General features: G+C 36.8%; 1 non-coding gene across 1 annotated transcript; it reads left to right on the top strand.

The window, feature by feature from the left end:
- The first annotated feature begins 2,895 nt into the window (after positions 1-2,895).
- LOC114881532 lies at positions 2,896-3,050 on the top strand. The gene has a single exon (XR_003790287.1). It is a non-coding gene; the product is annotated as a 5.8S ribosomal RNA (ribosomal RNA).
- Positions 3,051-20,912: the final 17,862 nt, after the last annotated feature.

Below are 20,912 nucleotides of genomic sequence, written 5' to 3' on the forward strand. Positions count from 1 at the left end.
TACCTATATTCAATTTCTAATCATTTGCATCCAAATACCCTTTTCATTTCCTTTACTAACACGCCTACCTTCTTGCACGAATTCACACGAGGGCCCGTATGGGACCAGAGCATTGACGAACTCAATTAATAAATTCAGAATCTTATTTTAAATTTTCGATTCTTTTTAAATTGTTCCAATCGTTATCGACCCAACATCGTCGAGCGCGACTGGGACTGGTGGCAGTGATAATACCGTTCGCATCCGCGTATCAATCATTAATTTTTATTTTTTTTTTATTTTTGTAGGTCGCGCGCCATATCTCGCTCGCGACGTAACACTACTATCTATGATCTATGACATTTTTTCATCAGATGCGTAGTTTACGAGATATATCGAGATATTTCAAAGTTCCGACGCCGTACCAACATAATAAAGACGAAGAAACACCGTGGCCCCTTTCTTTGAGGTAACTCTGCACTACTCTAAGCTGTAAATGCCACTTCCAGCGCAGCTGTGCAGAAGAAGAACAAGAAGAAGAAGAAATATCTCGAAATATGTGCGTGACACCCCTTTCCTTGAGGTAAATCTGCAAATATCTCGGGAACCGTGCGAGCTATGGCAAAACGTTAAGAGACCTTTTTTGTAGGAAATTGAATTTCCTACTATCTATGTTCTATCACATTTTTTGATCAGATGCGCAGTTTTCGAGATATATCGAGATATTTAAAAGTTACGACACCGCACCAGCATCAAGTTTACATTGAACTGTAGGAAGGAATGAGTATATTACATTATATCTAATGCGGACATAGTAGTAATGATTTGTTATTAAACGTATATTGTTCTGTAGGAAGGAATCAGTATATTACGTTATATCTAATGTAGATATAGTAATGATGATATTGTTATTAAGTGTACATTACACATCTAATGCAGATATAGTAATAACGATATTGTTTTTAAATGTACATTGGTCTGTAGGAAGGAATCAGTATATTACATTATATCTAATGTAGATATAGTAATAATGAAATTGTTATTAAGTGTATGTTGCACATCTAATGCAGATATAGCAATAACGTTATCGTTATTAAGTGTACATTGAACTGTAGGAAGGAATCAGAATATTACATTTTATCTAATGCAGACATAGTAATAACGATATTGTTATTAAATGTACATTGGTCTGCAGGAAGGAATCAGTATATTACATTATATCTAATGTAGATATAGTAATAATGATATTGTTATTAAATGTGCATAGATCTGCAGGAAGGAATCAGTATATTACATTATATCTAATGTAGATATAGTAATAATGATATTGTTATTAAATTTACATTGATCTGTAGGAACGAATCAGTATACTACATTATATCTAATGTAGATATGGTAATAATGATACCATTATTAAATGTATATTACATATCTAATGCAGATATAGTAATAATGATATTGTTATTAAATGTACACAGATCTGAGGGAGTGTCTCAATATATTACATTATATCCAGTGTAGATATAGTAATAATGGTATTGTTTTTTGATGTAGATTACATATCTATTGCAGATACAGTAACAGTGATACTGTTATTAAATGGGCATTGATCTGTAGGAAGGAATCAGTATATTACATTATATCTAATGTAGATATAGTAATAATGATCTTACTATTAAATGTGTATTACATATCTAATGCCGATATTGTAATAATGATATTGCTATAAAATGTACATTGATCTGTAGGAAGGAACCGCTATATTACATTATATCTAGTATAGTTATAGTGGTAATGATATTTGTATTAAATGTACACTGATCTGTGGGAATACATCAGTATATTACTTTATAGCGAATGTGGATATATTAATAATGATATTGTTATTAAATGTACATTGATCTGTAGGAAGGTATCAGTATATTACATTATATCTAATGTAGATATAGTAATAATGATATGGTTATTAAATGTACATTGATCTGTGGGAATGGCTCAGTATATTACATTATATCCAATGTAGATATAGTAATAATGATATTGTTATTAAATGTGTATTACATACCTAATGCAGATATAGGAATAATGGTACTGTTATAAAATGTACATTGATCTGTTGGAAGGGATCAGTCTATTACATTTATCTAATGTAGATATACTAATAATGATATTGTTAATAAATGTATATTGCATATGTAATACAGATATAGTAATAATGATATTGTTATTAAATGGACATTGATCTGTTGGAAGGAATCAGTATATTACATTATAGCCAATGTAGATATAGTAATAATGATATACTGATAATGCGTAATAATGACTACGCATTGGTTGTTTCTTTGCCTTCCGTGTTGCGATAAAAAGATTTCTGCATTGTCCGAAAAGGACGGATCGAGATTCCTCTTTCGAAATAGAGAGAGAGAGGTACTTGCGGATAACCTGGAATCTACGAAACACGCACCGTGGTAAGATTTGTGCGTCCACCTGATCGATGTGTGTTGTTTACGAACCGGCTGCGAAGCGACGATAACGATTCTTTGAAAAACTATGTGTCCATTAGTTAGACCGATCGTCGCCGGCCGTGTGTCTGTTCGAATCTCGCAACGCGCACGATTCAGCGACAGGACGCGCGCTCGAATTCCTTGTGTGCGTTCGTAGCCTTCAAGGTTTTTAAATGTACTTTACGCCCGACCGTCGAGAGGAGCGTGCCACTGGGCGTTTCTCCGACGATATCCGTGTTTGGACGCGATCGTGTCGTCAACGATCGAACAAACAAATACGTTGGCGACGCCCGAATTCGCTCTCCTGCACGCGCCGGGTGGGAGAGTGATGTGGGCATCGAATGTGATGTGTGTTAATAACGAAAATAACACTCTAAAGATCTAAAGAGTGTGAAATACAAAATTATACGATTACCCTGAACGGTGGATCACTTGCCTCGTGGGTCGATGAAGAACGCAGCTAATTGCGCGTCAACCTGTGAACTGCAGGACACATGAACATCGACATTTCGAACGCACATTGCGGTCCACGGATACAATTCCTGGACCACGCCTGGCTGAGGGTCGTTTCCTTAACCACTTGCGGTGCAAAGAAATTCTCGGTTGCGCGTGCCAGAACAGTCGAGCGGCAATCACTTCCCGGCGCGTTCAGACAGTGTTCGGCGGGTGGATTCCAGAAGAGACTATAAAGATGCAGAAGGATAAAATTACATGTGTATCAATACTAAATTTATTTATTAATAATCTTGCAGAAACTGTGCCTCGGTAAAGAATTTCATTAAACAGTGGACGTGCCACGCACGTCATTTATCTTTCTGTAACAATCGCCCAACGACGTGCATAACACGTCGCCGGCGTTCCGGTAACAAAAGCATGTCGACGTGCGTAACACGTCTTTCCACCGCAAGTGGTTAACTAAAGACTGCTTGCGTTTGCTTCTCGAAAAAGAGTAATTCATTGCTTTTTAAACATCCCGCCGTCGTTCAACGAGAGTAGAACGTTTCGGAGCGGGATTATCGAACTAAATTGAAAGAGTGAATGAACGATAAATAAAAAAAAGAGTCACAATGTACGAGCGATAGTTGGGCAGTTCGTTGGCGTTTGTCGTGGAAACGATGTGACGAAAATCGCAATAGATACACTAAATGCAGGCCGTTAAAGGAGAGAAACAAACTTCGAAATATCTCTTCGAACTAGCGCAAGTCGTTCGTTAAAATTTATAAACGACCGCCCGTGAAAGCACCGAGTTCTCGGAAGATAATCTATAAAGATTCTCCATCCTGCTGGAATTATCGGATCTACGCGATTGTTATCCGACTTCGAAAAGGAGGAGGATACTCTGTGACGGCGAGAAGGAAAGGTATTTTAAGTAAAACCACACCCGACGGAGTCTGTATGATAACTGCTTTATTTCTGGCTGCGTCTTCCTGTCGCACGGTTAGGTGATCTCTTACTGCCTACTAGGCATTCGCGGAACGGATGTAAGGAGACACAGGATGGGTATCGTGCTGATTAGTGTGAGGGGGCCCCCCCTCACAACTCAATTCGATCAGTATATTTTTTTTTTTTTATTATTTTTTTTTTCCTGGCTTTGTTCACCGATTACTCCGAGATGCATGGACCAATCGGAATGAAATCTTTTGCGTCTTGTAGGATATGTCTTCCGATTGGTCCCGTTCTAAAAACATTTCGCATTTTTTTATTCCGAACGGTTTCCATTATTGCAAATCTATGTAACTTCTTGTTGTTAATAACTATTGTTATTATAATAAAAAGCCTATTCTTTAGGGTTACCCTCCAAGGAATATACCGATCGCGATTTTTCAAAGTTGTCCCTGCAAGTAAACTTCGTCAGTTTCTTTACCAATTGGTTGCTAATAAATATAAAAAATAATAAAAAGGCTTCGCTTCCTTCATCACGTATCGGAACCTGGCAGCCGATTTGGACTGTTTCTTTGCAAAAGTAACTGTCGCAATCTTTGCATTTCTGCGAGTGCTCTCTCGTCATGAGGTTTAACAAGGACTTTGTTTAGTGCTAAATCAGATAAAACTAGACCAGCTAAGCTTTTAACACGACTAAGTGCAACGTAAATTTGGCCTTTTGCAAAATTCTTATTGTCAAGATCAATTACTGCTTTGTTTAATGTAGTTCCTTGTAATTTGTGCACCGTTACTGCCCAACTTAGAATAAGTGGTAACATTCTGCGCTCGACGTCTCCATAACCTTTCGTCGCTTGGAACGTTGCTACAACTGGAGATATTGGAATGTAACCGTCAATATCTTTGAATCAATTTCCAATTGACTCGTAGTCAAATTTTATAAGTACTGAGTCTGGCAACTCTCCCTGTTCTAGTTGATCTCTTCGAAATGCCGGCCATGTAAATTTCTTTACTATTCCCATTGCGCCGTTTATCAAACCATCAGAAATTGATATATTTCGTCGCAACATGATTCGTGATCCTTCAGTTAACGTTACTGTATGTAATAGTCCGCCACAATTATTTACATTTACAGGTATGACATTTGCTGGCGGCCTTTTTCCATATGTAGCTGCCTCACGGGACTCGTCTATTGAATCAATGATGTACATTCGATGTGATTTTGCTAATTCATCAGTCATTTTTGAATTATATTCATCCACTAATTTTATCGTTGGGAATATTCTTACTGCTGCATCATCCTCGAACTCCCCGGTTAGGGGAATTCTTCTTCGTTCGCATAGTATTTCCAGTTGAGAAGTTGTCACTTCTCCAAACCGAAGGTTATTCAATAAATCGATAAACTCAACGTCATCTCATTGTCGCATATTAATGGTAAGTTCGCAGAATGAAAATTGGTGCCATAAATTAATTTCTGCAGTACACCAATGTGGCTGTACAAAACACCAGTACGCCACCAAATAGTTTATCATTTGTTTTGAATTCTTGCAACCTTAAATGAATTATTCGCAAATTCTCATAAGACACCATTGATACCTCGTCGATAATCAACCACTTTGTATGGCGCCACTTTCGTCTCTCCTGTTCGAGCCTTTGTCATGTCAGTCGTCGATAGGTCATTGCAGTACCTTTTTCAATAGGTAACGAGAACAAGGAATGCAAAGTTTTTCCGAATATTTGACGGGCGGCGACGCCAGTCAAAGAAGCTACTTCAATGAAAGATGGTTTTATCATCCTATCAATTGTAGGATTATAGCAGCGTTTAACATGTTGAACAAGTCATTTTAAAATAAACGACTTACCGCTACCAGCTCCTCCGGTAATAAAAAGCAACATTTGTTCGGTATTTTCATCATTTTGTTTAATATCTTTCTCAATTACTGCGGAAACTGATTTCAATAAGTCTTTCTGTTGAATATTCAGACTTCGAATGCTATTAAGGAATACGTCTTCGGGCATTGCACGTGTTTCTTCTTGCTGTTGATCTTCATATAAATCACCTTGATCATAATATACTGTTTCGTCAGCATGAATTCTGACTGGTTCTCCTACATGTTCATTATTAGTTTCTTCTTCGCGTACAACATTCAAAGCAACAGCCTGGGCGAGCGCCGCTTCAATAATTTGCTCTGCGTGAGTAAATTGTTTGACGGTTGCGTTACCCAACATAGGTTTCAACTCGCGTTGCCGTCGAAGAAAACATTGTTCCGAGGATTCGTTTTCGGACATAAGCGTACTTTCATCACGAAATGGAATGTGACACACTATTAAGTTATAGAAATATCCTTCCCTATCACTGTTTAAGGTATAATATCGGTGGCGAAGTACAGCTGGTTTTTTTCTTATTCGCATTCGGGTATTGTCCTTTAATTTTATAAACCTCGACCTCGATAGTTCTTCATCGTCATTTCTAAGTTCTGCGTCTCCATCCTCTTCTGTCCACATTCCACTTGAAACTGTTTCATATCGAACAGAAAATTCAGCTAAGCTTAAATCCTCTAGATTGTCTGGTCTCTTTACGTAACGATCGAATACGTCATTGAAAAATGATGTTTCATTTTCTTCGAATCGGAGAATTCTATATCTCTGTTCTGGCCGACAGCTGTTTATAAATACAGCTTTTCTCGAGCTCATTTTAAGGAGCAGATGGCACAACCGATATACACATTCTATAGCACAAACCACACGTTGAGATAGAATTGCCATAGATACCAAAAATAGTTGATCCTGGACGGTACCGCTCCGACGTTTCGCTCGTAAAATAGCTTCTTTAATAATATTTCCTGTGTCCTGCGGCTCGCATTTACTTGCGTATTTAGCAATATAATATGCGACAGCTGTAACATTTCCGCATGATTGAATATCCATGATTGCTTCCCAAAGCTTTAAAAGAGTTGGGTTGTAATTGTTCACCATGATTTCATTTCTTGTTCTCTTAAATACGCAGAAACGTCCATTGTACGCAAGTGTATCATCTGGACCTAAGCACATAGTTCTTTCACTTATCGGTCTGGGGAAACCAAAACGACAACGATTATTACGATCTTTGTAACATGTAGCAGAATGTTTATGAATTTGGACTTTTTAAACTATGTCCCTCATATCTTGATTTTCTGCTTCCAGTGAACAAGATACAACTTTCTCAATAACGTTGCGGTCCTCGTTGGTAAGGAAATCAGGTACGATTGCACACCAAAGAAGCATGTGCAAATGTGGACTTCCCCTGTTTTGAAATTCTATTCTATGCCAAAAATCGATAACAACGCCACCTAGGCAACCTGAGTTTCTCAAATATTGCATTAACGCGTTTACACCTAACGTAAATTGTCTTGCAATAACCACAGGGTATCTCTGAACCAACTTTAGTCGATCTCCAAAAGTTAGGTTTTCGAATTCGGTAATGGGGCGACCATCGGCTAGTAGTAATGCTTTCAACATATCTGGCCAGTTCAGATCATTGCAAGAGAACGTAGCAAACCATGTGGGCGGTCCAAGACTTCGGACCATGGCGATTAATCCCGAACAGCAGCGTTTGCAGTATGATGCTGATCCTCTTATGTTTCTCATCGTGAGATGTATATTAACTACTAATCCCTATGGAGTATGTTCCCCTTGGCGCATTTTACATGATACTGAAATGCTAGCTTTTGCACGGTAGTATTCAACAACAGATAATGCGAAGAATAAATAGTCTGTTCGCTGGAGTCGTTCGTCATTGCTCAGAATACGAGCTTGGAAGTAATCCAGTGGTGTTATTGAGATGTCTCTATGCTCTCCAAATCCATATTTTCCATCCGGAAACAGGAAGAACCAACACAGTTCCTCCATCCTTCTCTGGCTCTCTAGGTTCAAAGGAGGCGCTGTTTTTCTATGTATATTCGCCAGTTCTATCCGGTCATTGTCTGCGTTATTATTAGTATTACTGACTGAGACGACACTATCGATGTTGGGAACACCTTCGTCAACCGAACGTAACATGCTTGTTTCGAATATAATTCGTGTTTCGCCGGATACTGTTCGAGGTGTCCCAACTGACAGATGTTGCATTCTTTCTACCAGTGGAGATCTATTTCTTCCAGATACAATTGTTATAAGTGTTAATGAGTAGATATTTAATACATTGCTGTTGTCACGTGGAAAGTTCACAGGTTTTTAAATGAACAGCACTTTTAAAGGTTTGGCACTTTATTTTTATAATATGATTTCGACTGCTCCGCTTATGTCCGGTAAGGTCTTTTATAATGTCGCTAGTGGTGGAGAGGGGGCCGATGATTGACAAGGTGGGATGTCCGTGAGAACGCGTCTTATCGAATACTTAAGTAGGTGGTCGTAATATGATGTTTAGGTGTCCGGTCGTGAGGACTTCGATTGTTCGAATATCGATCGCTTAGGCGGGTGGCCGTAACATGATGTTTGTCCGAACGTGGGAAGAATTCGATTAATGTACGTTTTAGGCGGCTGGTCGTAACACTTCCCCCTCTTTAGACTTGTTTTGGTCTCACAAAACGTACAATTTTCCGGGCTGGTTGAATATGAACGATGTTTTCTTCTAGTGCAGGTAGCAAATCTTTGGTTGATGACCTGGTACCTTCGTCATAGATTGACGCTGATGTTGTTGGTGGGAGTGTAGTATTTTGTTGTTCTTGATTTGCAGTCGCAGTGGGACAACAGATATTAAAAATAAATGTGGATGGTATACATCGAGAAAGTAGTTTACATTTGTATAGTGTATAAATTGTGATTACGGCTATAGATATGTATCCCATAATTTGTAATACAGAGTATGCTATTTCTTTTAGGTTCTTGATTTGGTGTTCGATTTGAATTTGATCTATTTGGTTGTTGATCTGTCCTAAAGTTGTTCGGTATTGGTTGAAATTTGGAGTAACCTTTGGAGTAAAATCAATGTTTTTTTCTAATAGTTTTAGATCACTTTGTGAAATGTTGAAAGAGAACTCTTTGAATTTAGTTTCATAAGTAACTTCTTGGGTGGTGCCTCCAATTTTCATTACATTGTTTTCATAGGTTATTATACAAGGTTCATCGCTTTTAATTAAACTAGGGGTTTGTATAGTTCGTGTTTCATGTCTATCGCAGAGAATGTCTAGTGTTAATGGTTTATTTGGTATTAATATATAAACATTTGGTTGTTCAAGAGGTATAAATGTAGCGTCTATAATTTTGAATACGGAGAATGGGCACGTGTTAATTTTGTTTTGTTGTTAACTAGCTCAATTTGACAATCTTGTGTTCCTAATTTACTATGCGTGGGTTGATTAAGTTTACAAAGATGAACTAAAGGCGTCCTTTTACAGAATTTTTGAATATATCTATAGTCAGTAGGAATATATTGTTCTTGCGTAGTAAATATAATTTCATGTTCGATTACTGGAGCCACAAAAATTTTGTCTCTCTTTGAGGGAATTGGATAAATTTTAGTGACTTTCCACTCTGTATCATCCAAAATAGGAGTTATTATTGTATATACAATTTTTCCATTGTTGATCCAAAGTTTTAAATTACTAATATCAAGTAGGGTTTGAAAATTTTCGAGAGTTGGTTGAATATGATTATAAAGAAAGTGGGTTTTAATGATTTTATCAAATGTTTCCAAAAATTGTTGTGGCTTTACAACCTGTGGATTGATCATTCCTTGTTTACCTAGTATAATCGTGTTGATTAGTTCATCGAGATTTACATGTAGTTCGGAAAGAACAAATTCTGTGTGTATAATTAAAGAGCTGATTATTTCTTCGTTTTGTACATTGTCTTGGAGTTCGCTAAGTTTTACTTGAATTTGCTGGATAGATTGAATATGAGAATCGTCTAATACTTGTTTAATAAGGGCTGATTGATTAGAAACGATGATTTTTAATTTGTTATTCGAGTCAAATAGTTTGTCCATGTTTTCGTTAATTATCGTTAAGTCGTTTTCATCTAGAGTACCGAAAAGAGATTTGGATACTGAACCAACTATATTTAATAAACCACGTTTATGAATAATTCTTAATGTTAATTTCAATTGAGCAATCATTTTTTTTATTGTTACGAGTTCCTTTACTAAGTTTTGAATTTCTGTTTTGTACGCGCATTTATTACAATGTTTTGATAGACCTTCTAATGATTCTGCAATAACTTCGGGTTGTTTTAGTAGGTAGTGTGGATTAATAATAATAGATATAGATACTTGATTAGTATATAAGTAACAATTATCGATATGTTCTAAAAATACTGTCGAATTATTTAAAGGTTCAATATGTAATTTACAGTGGATTGTTCCGATGAAGTAGAACAAGAGGGTAAGGGTTGTCGGCCTGAAATAAAAAGTTTTAATCGATTACCATGTACCTTTAATTGTCGATTCTCCGACGGAAAATAAATAGTATACGTTGGAGGAGAGGCCTGTATTATTTCTGCAGGTCCTAACCATTCATGATCGAGTTTATTTCGTTTATGATCGTTATGTAGAAGAACTCGATCATCTATTTTGAATATAGTCTGTAATTTTATAATTTTTCTGTCTTGATCCCGTTTATAGCGAGCTTTGTTTTTATTGAGTGTTTTTATTGCCTCAGAAATGTACGTGTCGTGTCGTCTCTTCCAAAGTTTAAATAACTGTTCCTTTGTCATCGAAGGAGTTGCGGAAATTGTTGAGGGTAGATTAGCTTTGTGTCCGAATGTTAGTTCAAAGGGTGTATAACCTGTCGATTCGTGAACTGAGGTATTATAACCCATACAAATAAGTTTAAGATTTTCGTCCCAATCGTTTTGTCTTTCAGCTGTACATGTACGAATTAAGTCTTTTATCGTTGCGTGTGTTCTTTCAAGGGAACCGTTAGATTGTGGATGGAAGGAGGTCGTTTTAACATGTTGGATTTTAAATGCCTGTTCAAACGTTTCCATTAGCTTACAAACAAAATTCGTTCCTTGATCAGTTAAAATTTGTCTAGGTGCAGAAAATATGTATACATAATGATCCAATAACTCTGGGATAATTGTAGTGGCTTGCTGATTTTTGAGGGGAACGAGGACAAGGTATTTTGTTAATTGATCTTGGATTGATAGGATAAATTGATTTCCTCTTTTTGTTTTTGTTAATGGGCCGAAAATATCCATGGCGATTTTAGTATTAGGTTCTATAGGTGTATCGGTTATGATAGCTTCTTCCCTTTGCCTAATTCTAACTAGTTTTTCATGTTGACAGGTTTCGCAATTTTTTATAAATTCTGTAACGTCTGCTTCTAAGTTAGGCCAGTGAAATTGTTCTTGAATTCGTTTTACAGTACGATTAATACCTAAGTGTCCTACTATTTCATTGTGATTTTCCTTCAGGATTGTTTCTTTTTCTTCCAGGGTGTAATCCCGCGGAGGTTCTGAACCGAATATAATTTTTACGTTTCTAAATTTTGTACTAAGAATTCGTATCATCATTTGAATGTAAACCTTTTCTAGTCGTGTTATTTTCTCGTCTCCTATTCCTATTGGGAAAGTAGTTTTGTGTCTATTGTCGTTAATTAGTTCTGCTACTTTATTTATCCATGTTTGTTCGTCGTAGTCACCTAGTAATTCCTTTGTTAGTTGGTAGAAGTGTGGTCGATTAATTTTTTGTGTTAGTGGTGCAGGTGTTATGTCTATTTTCCAATTTTCATATTCATTAAAATAGTCAGGATTTGGGGAAAATTCAGTTGGGACTTCTTCCGTTTCTTCTGGAGATGATATAGGAAGGTTGGATTCTTGTGAGGTGATAGGGTACAGCCGTGAAAGAGCATCTGCGGCGGTATTTTCTTTACCTTTTTTGTATTCTATGTCATAATCATACTCTTCGAGTCTCAATCGCCATCTCATGAGTCTAGAAGAGGGATCTTTTACATCCTTTAACCATTTTAGCGCTTGGTGATCAGTCTGAATTATGAATTTTCTTCCTAATAGGTATTGTCTAAGTCTTTTGGTGGCCCAAACTATTGCAAGTAGCTCTTTCTCGCTTGTACTGTAATTCTTTTCAGGAGAATTTAGTGTTCTGGAGATGTAACAACAAGGATGACCATCTTGGGAGAGAATTGCTCCTAATCCTTCATTTGACGCGTCTGTCGTTAGAGTGAATGTTTTATTAAAATCGGGGTATTGTAGTACTGGGGCTTCGCAAAGTCTTTGTTTTAGTGTGTCAAAAGCGAGTTGTTGTTTGTCTGTCCAATGGAATGGGACGTCTTTTTTTACTAAGTCTGTTAGTGGTTTTGCAATTTTTGAAAAGTTACGGATAAATTTTCTATAGTATCCGGCTAGTCCAAGAAAAGATTTTATATTTGTAGAATCTCTAGGTTGTTTGAAGTCTTTTATTGCTTCTAGTTTTTTTGGATTTGGTTTAACTCCTTCCGCAGTTACTACATGACCTAAATATTCTAGTTCCGGTTTGAGGAATTCACATTTGTCGGGTTGGATTTTAAGTTTAAGATCTCTAAGCCTTTGGAATACGATTGCTAAATTCTGATTATGTTCTTGTATCGTCGACCCGAAGATGATAATATCGTCTAAGTAAACAAAACAATGTTTTCCTATTAAACCGCGAAGCGCCGTGTCCATCATTCTTTGGAACGTTACTGGAGCATTTTTGAGACCGAATGGCATTCTATTGTAATGGAAATGTCCTTGTGGTGTAGAAAAAGCTGTATACTTTTTAGAATTGTTGTTCATAGGGATCTGATGGAATCCTGAAGAAAGATCTAACGCGCTAAAAAATTTTGCTTTGCCTAGGTGGTCCAGAATTTCATCTATATTAGGTAATGGGTACGCGTCTTGGTCTGTCAATTCATTGAGTTTACGGAAGTCGATTACTATCCTCCATTTACGTTTACCTGAAGCATCCAATTTCTTCGGGACTACCCAAACCGGCGCGTTATAAGGAGAGTCTGATGGTTCAATGATTTTTTTAACTAGCATATCATTAATTTGTCGTTCGATTTCTTGCTTATGGCATTCAGGTGGTCTATAACTTTTTATATTAATAGGTTTTTCGGATTTTAACGTAATAGCGTGTTCCGTAAGGGATGTACAAGGAAGTAAGTCAGTTTCTAAATTAAAAACGTCAAGATAGTTAATAAGGATTTTCTCTAAAGGGTCTCGTAAACTTGGATCAATATGTTTAGTTCTAATAATTTTTGCAAATTTGTTAATTTGATCGATTTTATCATCTGGTTCTATTTCGTTTGTAATCTGATGGTCTTGCTTACCAGTGTTGATGTAGCATATTTGAACAGGTTTTCCGTCTAGATATTGTGTTCGTTTTGTTGTTTTTCCCGGAGACAGTGTGTGAGGAGTAGTTTTCTGAAACGGTATAATTTTGTCGTTAATTTTTAATGATTCGTTATTGATTTCGTATTTATATTTTTCTAAGAATGGTAGGCCCATTATGCCGTCTTCTATTAAAGGAAATGAATCAGGGACTATGTGAAAGGTATGAGGTATTTGTTGTATCTGAATTATAGTCGTCTCGTGAGTAGTATGTTTGTCATTACCCATAAAGAATGTTTTGCTTTCTGTCGGCTCTATTCTTTCAGCTACTGATCGCTTGAGGATGTTGATTCCTGCTCCTGTGTCCACGAGTAGTCTTCCGATTCTCGACATTCCTGGAACTCTGCAGCAAATTTGTAGTAATTTTCCGGTGGTGCAGTTGATTCGGATGTTGTTTCTGTCACTTTGTTCTCTTGAGAATTGAGGTTGTTCACTCTTGGTGGTGGAATTTTTCCCTGGTTGGCCACTTGAAAATTTCGCGCGTAGCACTGGTCACTGGTGTGTCCTAATCTTCCGCACTTTGTACACTTCAAAGGTATCGAATGGTTTGGTCGATCACTCGGTGTATTTGGGCGTTGCCCTTGTTGTTTAGGTGGAGGAATTCTGGATGGCACTTGTCGACGCTCCATGGCACGATTCGCGTCGCGAGTCCACAGTTCCATGTCGGCTGCCATTGTTTGTGCCTCTATTAATAATTTCGGTTTACTTGGTATTACGAGCATGCCTATGTCCCTGCGGAGATTGAGCACATATGTTCGAGTAGCTTCTGTTTCTTCTTCTTCTATAGCTATCCTTCTTGAAATTGGATTTTGGTGTTTATTTTGAACGGCGTAAATTAATTCATTGAGTTGTTGTCTAAATCGTAGGTTATAAGACTGTACTGTTTCCGTTGCTCCTTGCCGTATTTGTTGTAACTTATTACGGCAACTACTAACAGTATTAGGTATTGAAACGTTCTGACGGAGTACTTCATAAAGTTCTTCATACGTTTCAATTGACGTGTATCGAATACTTCTTTTTGCGTTTTCCGTAATTTTTTCGATCAGAATTAATTTTAGTAATAATGTTTTCTCAGAACAATTACTCCTGGCATACCTGACTGATTTGATAAAATCTTCAACTCCTACATCATCTCGTCCTCGTAAGGTCTCGATGGTTCGAATGGCGTCAACTGCTTTCATCAGTTCGTTTGGCCTGATTGTTGAATTTTGGGGTGGTTGACGGGCCGTATGCATTTCATCTTCTTGTTGATTATCTTGATCTCCGCCGCTACGTCTGGTGATAGTAGACGCGTCTTCAGTGAGGGTAACCAGTTTCAGCTGCTCTGCAATATTTTGGATTTCTTTTGCACGGTTTTGGGGTGATTAAACTGTATAAATTAACAGATGAGGCCGCCATCCGTATATTTCCCTTAACAGGATCAGAATTATTTACTTTCCTGATTAATAACGAAGATCTTTAGTGTAAAAGCGGACGATGCCTTTGAGATAGTCGCAATGCCGATTATGCATTCGTTTACAATCTTTCGCATAATTATTTTTGTGGAATCGACATTTCGTTAGCGATGAATTTAAACATTTCTACCAGAACGTTCCTTTGTTCAAAATTCGCCGTTGTCGCTAGGTAGTTCTTAGAATTTCGAACACAATAGTGTTTATTGCTTTGAACGACCCTTGATTTTCGAACGGCGGTCGAACGTTCGCGACGTTAGACTTTGTAAGGGTTCTCATTCATTTTAGTTTCATCGTTTAAATTCTTATTCATCCATCCATTACTTTCACACTATCATTCGACCAGGTAATAATGATCCTGGTTGGACCGGCTGACGCTTTGTGCAAATGAGAGGGAAAGAGTTTCCTTAACAAAGAAGTTATTACGGTTTTCCCGTTTCTACGCAGTTACCAAGGGAAATTCCCGGAATGCGAAGCACTGGATAACTGTGTAGCGCTGGTGTTGTGCGAACGGCTCTCTCTCTCTCTTACGAGCTAACGCGGGGTTTTGTGCGTTACCCGATATTAAACTGTCTTGTATTTCGATGGTTGGCGACGATAGTTTCAAGGAGGGTCACGTAAGCTATTGTAAAGAAGGAAACAGAAATGACCTTTCCTCGCGTACCTCGCATGAGAATTCTCGGCACCCTAGGGCTTGACAAGATACACGATTCCAGGGTAGAGTAGAATAAAGAAGAGAAAGCAATAGAAGAAGTCAAAAATAGAAAAGAATTAAACTCAAACTCTTCCTTGTACACCCCTGCATGAGAAATCCTCGGAACCTCGAAAGGCTTGACAAGTATGTACAAGGTAGAGGAGGAATGAAAAGATTGGCGGAAAAGTGAAACACCCACCTCACGACCCCTGCATGAGAAATCCTCGGAACCTCGAAAGGCTTGATAAGGGACGCAAGGCGGATAAATTTCAAAATTTCCGCCGGGGCGTAACACTTCAAATACTGCTCGTTCCACTAAAAAGTGTGAAATAATATAATTTTTAACAAAAAAAAAATCCGACTTCAAAATGGACTAAAAAGTATAAAATAATTTCCATTTCATTTATATCTGTATTCCACAGCTATTAATACAATCTACTTAATCATTAAATAGGATACTAAATATATTTCAAAGTTTTCGGAGGCGGCGCAAAATTAAAAACTTTTCCTCTACTAGGAAGATCCTAGTTCAGGTGTCGGCAACCAGTGACAAATGACCCATTTGATAATTTCAAGTAAACAATATTCAATGGGAATCAATATACCCATATAATTAATTTTGGGTGTTCGGTTTTTGTTAATATTCTGTTGCAAGTTTCGATGTTTCCTTTTGCTGCTAGCGCGAATGAGATGTCGGTTGTTTCTATTGTGTATAATGTTTCGCGATTTTTAGCTGTTAGTTTTGTTACCGGACCTCGGTATAATACGTCGTATTTAGTTTTAAGACAATCTTCTCTCGGTAGCGCTGACCAGAAGGTATGTCCGCCTTCCATGTCGATACAGTGTTCATCCGAAAATTTACAAATTGTTCTTGATGTTAAGCGTAATTTATCATTATTAAGGCTAACCTGCGCGGTGTATTCTATTAATGTAATTTTTATAAGACCTTGTACATATACTTTATTCCATGTTCCGTAGCTATCGGAATAGGACGCTCCTGTACACGAGCTCTCTATTGCATTTCCTGCTGGACTTATTCCTACGGATTTCGTTGAGTTTACTTTTAAATTCGCGATTGTGTGAAAATTATCGTATCTAAATATTCCGGTGTTGTGTATGGATTTACAGTTTTCATGGCTTATGTCTAGAAGGTATTCTTGTATCGCGTTTTCTACTGGTACTAAGTGGCTGAACATTCCGCATCGGAAGATTGTGCGTTGGATCTCTATTTTGCATTGTATGATTGGAGCCGTTCTGAATTCCGCTAATTGTAGGAGTCGTATTGTTGTATTGGTTATGCTAACGTCTGCATGGTGGAAGTCGCATTCTCCGGTGTCCAGTAAAGAGTATGTCGATACGATCGGGTTCGTTGCGCCGCAATCAAACCCGATTATTGCTTGGCTAATTTTGAATCTGCTGATATAAATTAATAGAATTAACTTCATTGTCGGCTCTTTTCCTAGAAAGAAGGCTTATGTTATTTCCTGTGCTGCTGAATGCTTAATTTGTTCGCGTGAACTGTTTTTGGCTTTCCTTTGTAATTGATTGTTATATTATTATTATCACCTATTTTTAGTATTTCGTATGGCCCTAAATACCAATCTTTTTCTGATTTTCCCGGTTTAGGTTCTTTGAGTAACCATACTTTGTCTCCGATTTTAAATTCTACCGGTTTAATGAATCTATCGTAGTATTCTTTTGATTTCATTTTTGAGTCTATTAGATTCTCGCGTGCCATAGTAGCTATGTCTCTCATGTTTTTTATTAGGTTTTCCAGTTAATCGTTATGTGTAGGTAACTGTTCTGATTTCTTTAGAGGTTCGGTTGAAGGTAGCCTAGCTGGGTTAGCGAAAACCAGTTCATGCGGTGTGAATTTGTGACCGGAATGAATGCTTGTGTTATAGTTGAATTGTACTAGCTCTAGAAGTTCATCCCATTCACATTTTTTTTGTTGAAAAATTTTTTAAATATTCGCAAAGTGGATGATGTGCTCTTTCTAATGATCCGTTTGATTGAGGTGAAAAAGATGTTGTTTCGATTTTTGAGAATTTAAATCTTTTTGCAACTTGTTTCATGATTTTACTAGTGAAATTTGTTCCTCTATCAGTAAGTACTATTTTAGGTGAGCCAAAAGTGCATATAAATTTTTTAAAGGTACTGCTATTAAAAATTTTGATAATTGGTCTTGTATGGTTAAAATGTATTTATTATTATTTTTTGTGACGTTGAGTGGGCCGACAATGTCCATTGCGATTTTATCGAAGGTTTTCATTGGTGTGTCTGTTATTACCATTGGTTGTCTAGTTTTAATTCTTTTTAATTTGTTTCTTTGACATTCCTCACATTCTTTAATTTTATTTTGAATATCTTGCTTTACATTTTCCCAAAAGAATTTGTCTTTTATTCTATTATATGTTCTATTTACACCTGAATGACCTCCTAGTTTTGTAGAGTGGAACTGGTCAAATATTTTATCTCTGTTCTCGGGTTTTACGTATTCTATATTATTTAGGCAAACTATTATTTTAATGTCGGTTTTATCGAAAGTGTTTTTTATTATTTCTTCTATTTCGTTCCAGTTTATATTTAGTATTTTAATTTCTTTTGAAATGCTGAAAATTTTTATGTTTTTCCGTATAAGTAAATCTTTTAATATATTGAATAGTTTTATCAAATTCTGTTTTATTATTTCTGACGATGATGCTATGTTTAGACATAAAATGAAGAGGTTTTTATTATTTATTTCTATTAATTCAATTTCGTTTTCGGACAGACTGGGGTTTATTCTTATATTTTTAGTTTTTATTAACGCGTTGGTGTTTTTGTCTAGAGGTATGCCTTGTTGCGTGATTATTTGTACTATGTTATCATTTCTAAACTGAATTGAGTTTTTCGTGTAAATTATGTTTCCTTGCTCTTGTTTTTCTATGTTATCTTGTTTGTTTTTATCTGTTCTTTCATTACTGCTACTGTTTGCGGTTGTTTCTTGACCTGATTGTTCTTGAACTTCCTTTCTTGGTCTACCCCTTTTTCTTTTGGCCTTGGTATGATTGTCTTCTACTTTATCTTGACTTGGAATTTTCGCGGTTGCCGAGTTTTTGCTGATATCTTTCTTTCCTTGCGCTCTTGTTGTAACGGACACGTGTACGTTGTCCACCGGATTTCTCGATAATGCATCGGCATTCACGTTTTGCTTACCTGGTTTATAGACTATATCGTATTCGTAGTCCGATAATTTTAATCTCCATTTTTGTACTCTAGTATTATTGTCGGCTGTTTTTAGCCAAAGTAGTGGTTTATGATCTGTAACTATTGTAAATTTATTTCCATAAATGTAGTTTCGAAATGTTTTTATTGCGAACATTATTGCTAGAGCTTCTTTTTCGTAGGTGTCATATTTGATTTCTGCTTCCTGTAATACTCGTGATGCGTATGCGATTGGTCTGTCTTTCCCAACTTCTCCTTGCGATAGTACTGCACCTAGGGCGTATTTAGATGCGTCTGTCGTGATAACGTATGGTTCATCGAATTTGGGGTACTGTAGTATAGGTGCGTTGCATAATATTTCCTTGAGTTTTATGAAAGCGTTTTGCTGTTCCGTGTTCCAGAAAAATTTTGTGTCTTTTTGCAATAAACTTGTTAAAGGTTTTGCAATTTTTGCGAAATTATTTATGAATCGTCTGTAGTAGCCTGCGAGTCCTAAGAATTCTCTTATGTTCTTGACGTTCTTAGGAGTTGGAAATTTTTGTACAGCTTCTGTTTTTGCTGGGTCGGGTTTTATACCTTTCCCACTTAGTATGTGTCCTAGAAAGCATACTTCCGATTTAAGGAATTCGCATTTTTCGGGCTCAAGTTTTAATTTTACGTCTCTTAATTTTTGTGCGACTGTGTTAAATCTCGTGTTGAGTTCCTCTAAATTTCCTCCAAATATTATGATGTCATCGATGAAAACAAAGCAAATTTTTCCAATTGAATCGCCTAATGCTGTGTTTATTACCCTCTGAAAGGTTCGTGGCGAGTTTCTTAATCCGAAAGGTAGGACGTTGAATTCGAATCGTCCTAGTGGATGTATGCTGAAAGCTATTTTGTGTATATCCCTTGGGTTCATTTTGATTTGATGGAATCCTGATTTTAGATCTATTACATGATATAATTTTGCTTGTCCTAATTGATCAAAAATTTCGGTTATGTTTGGGAGTAAATATGGATCTGGAATCGTTTTTTCGTTTAATTTTCTATAGTCTATCACTAGTCTCCATCTTTTCTTCCCTTCGGCTGTTTCCTTCTTTTTGACTACCCAAGTTGGGGCGTTAAAAGCACTTTTTGAGTGTCTGACAAAACCGTTTGCGATTAATTTTTCCGTTGCTTGTTCCGCAGTTTCTATTAATTTATGTGGCAAGGGAAATTGTTTTACATATACGGGTTTCTCGTCCGTTAGGTTAATTTCATGTTGTTCCGTATTGTAGGACTCTATTTTATCTCCTTCTAACCAAAATATGTCATTATTTTCTTCGATCAATTCCCTCATTATGGCTTTCTTATCTTCGGATAGGTTTCCTAGCCGAATTTTTTCTAAAAGTTTATCCCGCCGATTTTCCGTTTCTTTGCTTTTCGTCACAGTACCATTTTCCTTGTTTTCTGTAAAACTGATTTTTCCTACTTCTAATATTTCGCTTTCGTCTATTTCTGGTAGGTTTCCTGTTTCCTGAAATCCTTCCAGTATGTCTTCTACATCGTATGCTGCATAGTTATATTTGTTTTCTAAAAGGTCAGTTTCGTTTTTGAATTTGATGCTTGTGTTTTCATCTACTTTTGTTAGAAATGTTGTATAGTCGTACGACTCTATTTCGCACTTTCCTTCGTGGCTGTCGAGTACTGTATTTATACTGTTTATTATCTGTCCTGCGTATTCGTTGTCCGTTTCTAAATGTTCTTCGAGATTTGCTGACGTCGTCTGTTCCGTATTTATTGTTACGTTACTTGATTCGTTATTTAATTTGTCCACTATGTTTAATAAATGTAGTATGTCGTTATTGAAGCTATCATCTGAGTCTCCTGTCATATTATCCGGTTGCGGAAGGTCTTGGTTTGCATTGTCAATGTCGCTCGAGTTTTCGCTGATTCCTGTTTGTTGCAGTGTTTCCGAGTCAGTATGTACGGTTGTAAGTGTGTCATTAGCATGTGTCGTGTCCTGTAATATCTTGTTGATGAAGCATTTCTGCTCATCTGTTAATTCCGATTTAACTGTTTCGACTGTTTGTGAAGATAATCTGTGATTTGTATTCGCTTCTCCTGACCTTAATTCAAATTTTCCGTTATTTATTTCTACGTATCCTTCGTCTAGTCTTAATTTTTGTTCGAGGAGTACTTTTATTCCTAATATTCAGTCGTAAGGTATTGAAAAGTCTTCTGGTGCTACGTGAAAGTCAAAATATTGGTAGTTTATGGGTATTTTTGTTGCTCCTAGAGTTTGTAATGGTTTATCTGTAATGCCTGAAAGTAATATTTTCCTATCTTCTAGTATTGCGTTTGCTGGTATCTGGTCCTTTTTTATGATAT

This window comes from Osmia bicornis, chromosome 7, assembly GCF_907164935.1.
Source record: "Osmia bicornis bicornis chromosome 7, iOsmBic2.1, whole genome shotgun sequence".
In the NCBI taxonomy this organism is placed as follows: Eukaryota; Metazoa; Arthropoda; class Insecta; order Hymenoptera; family Megachilidae; genus Osmia; species Osmia bicornis.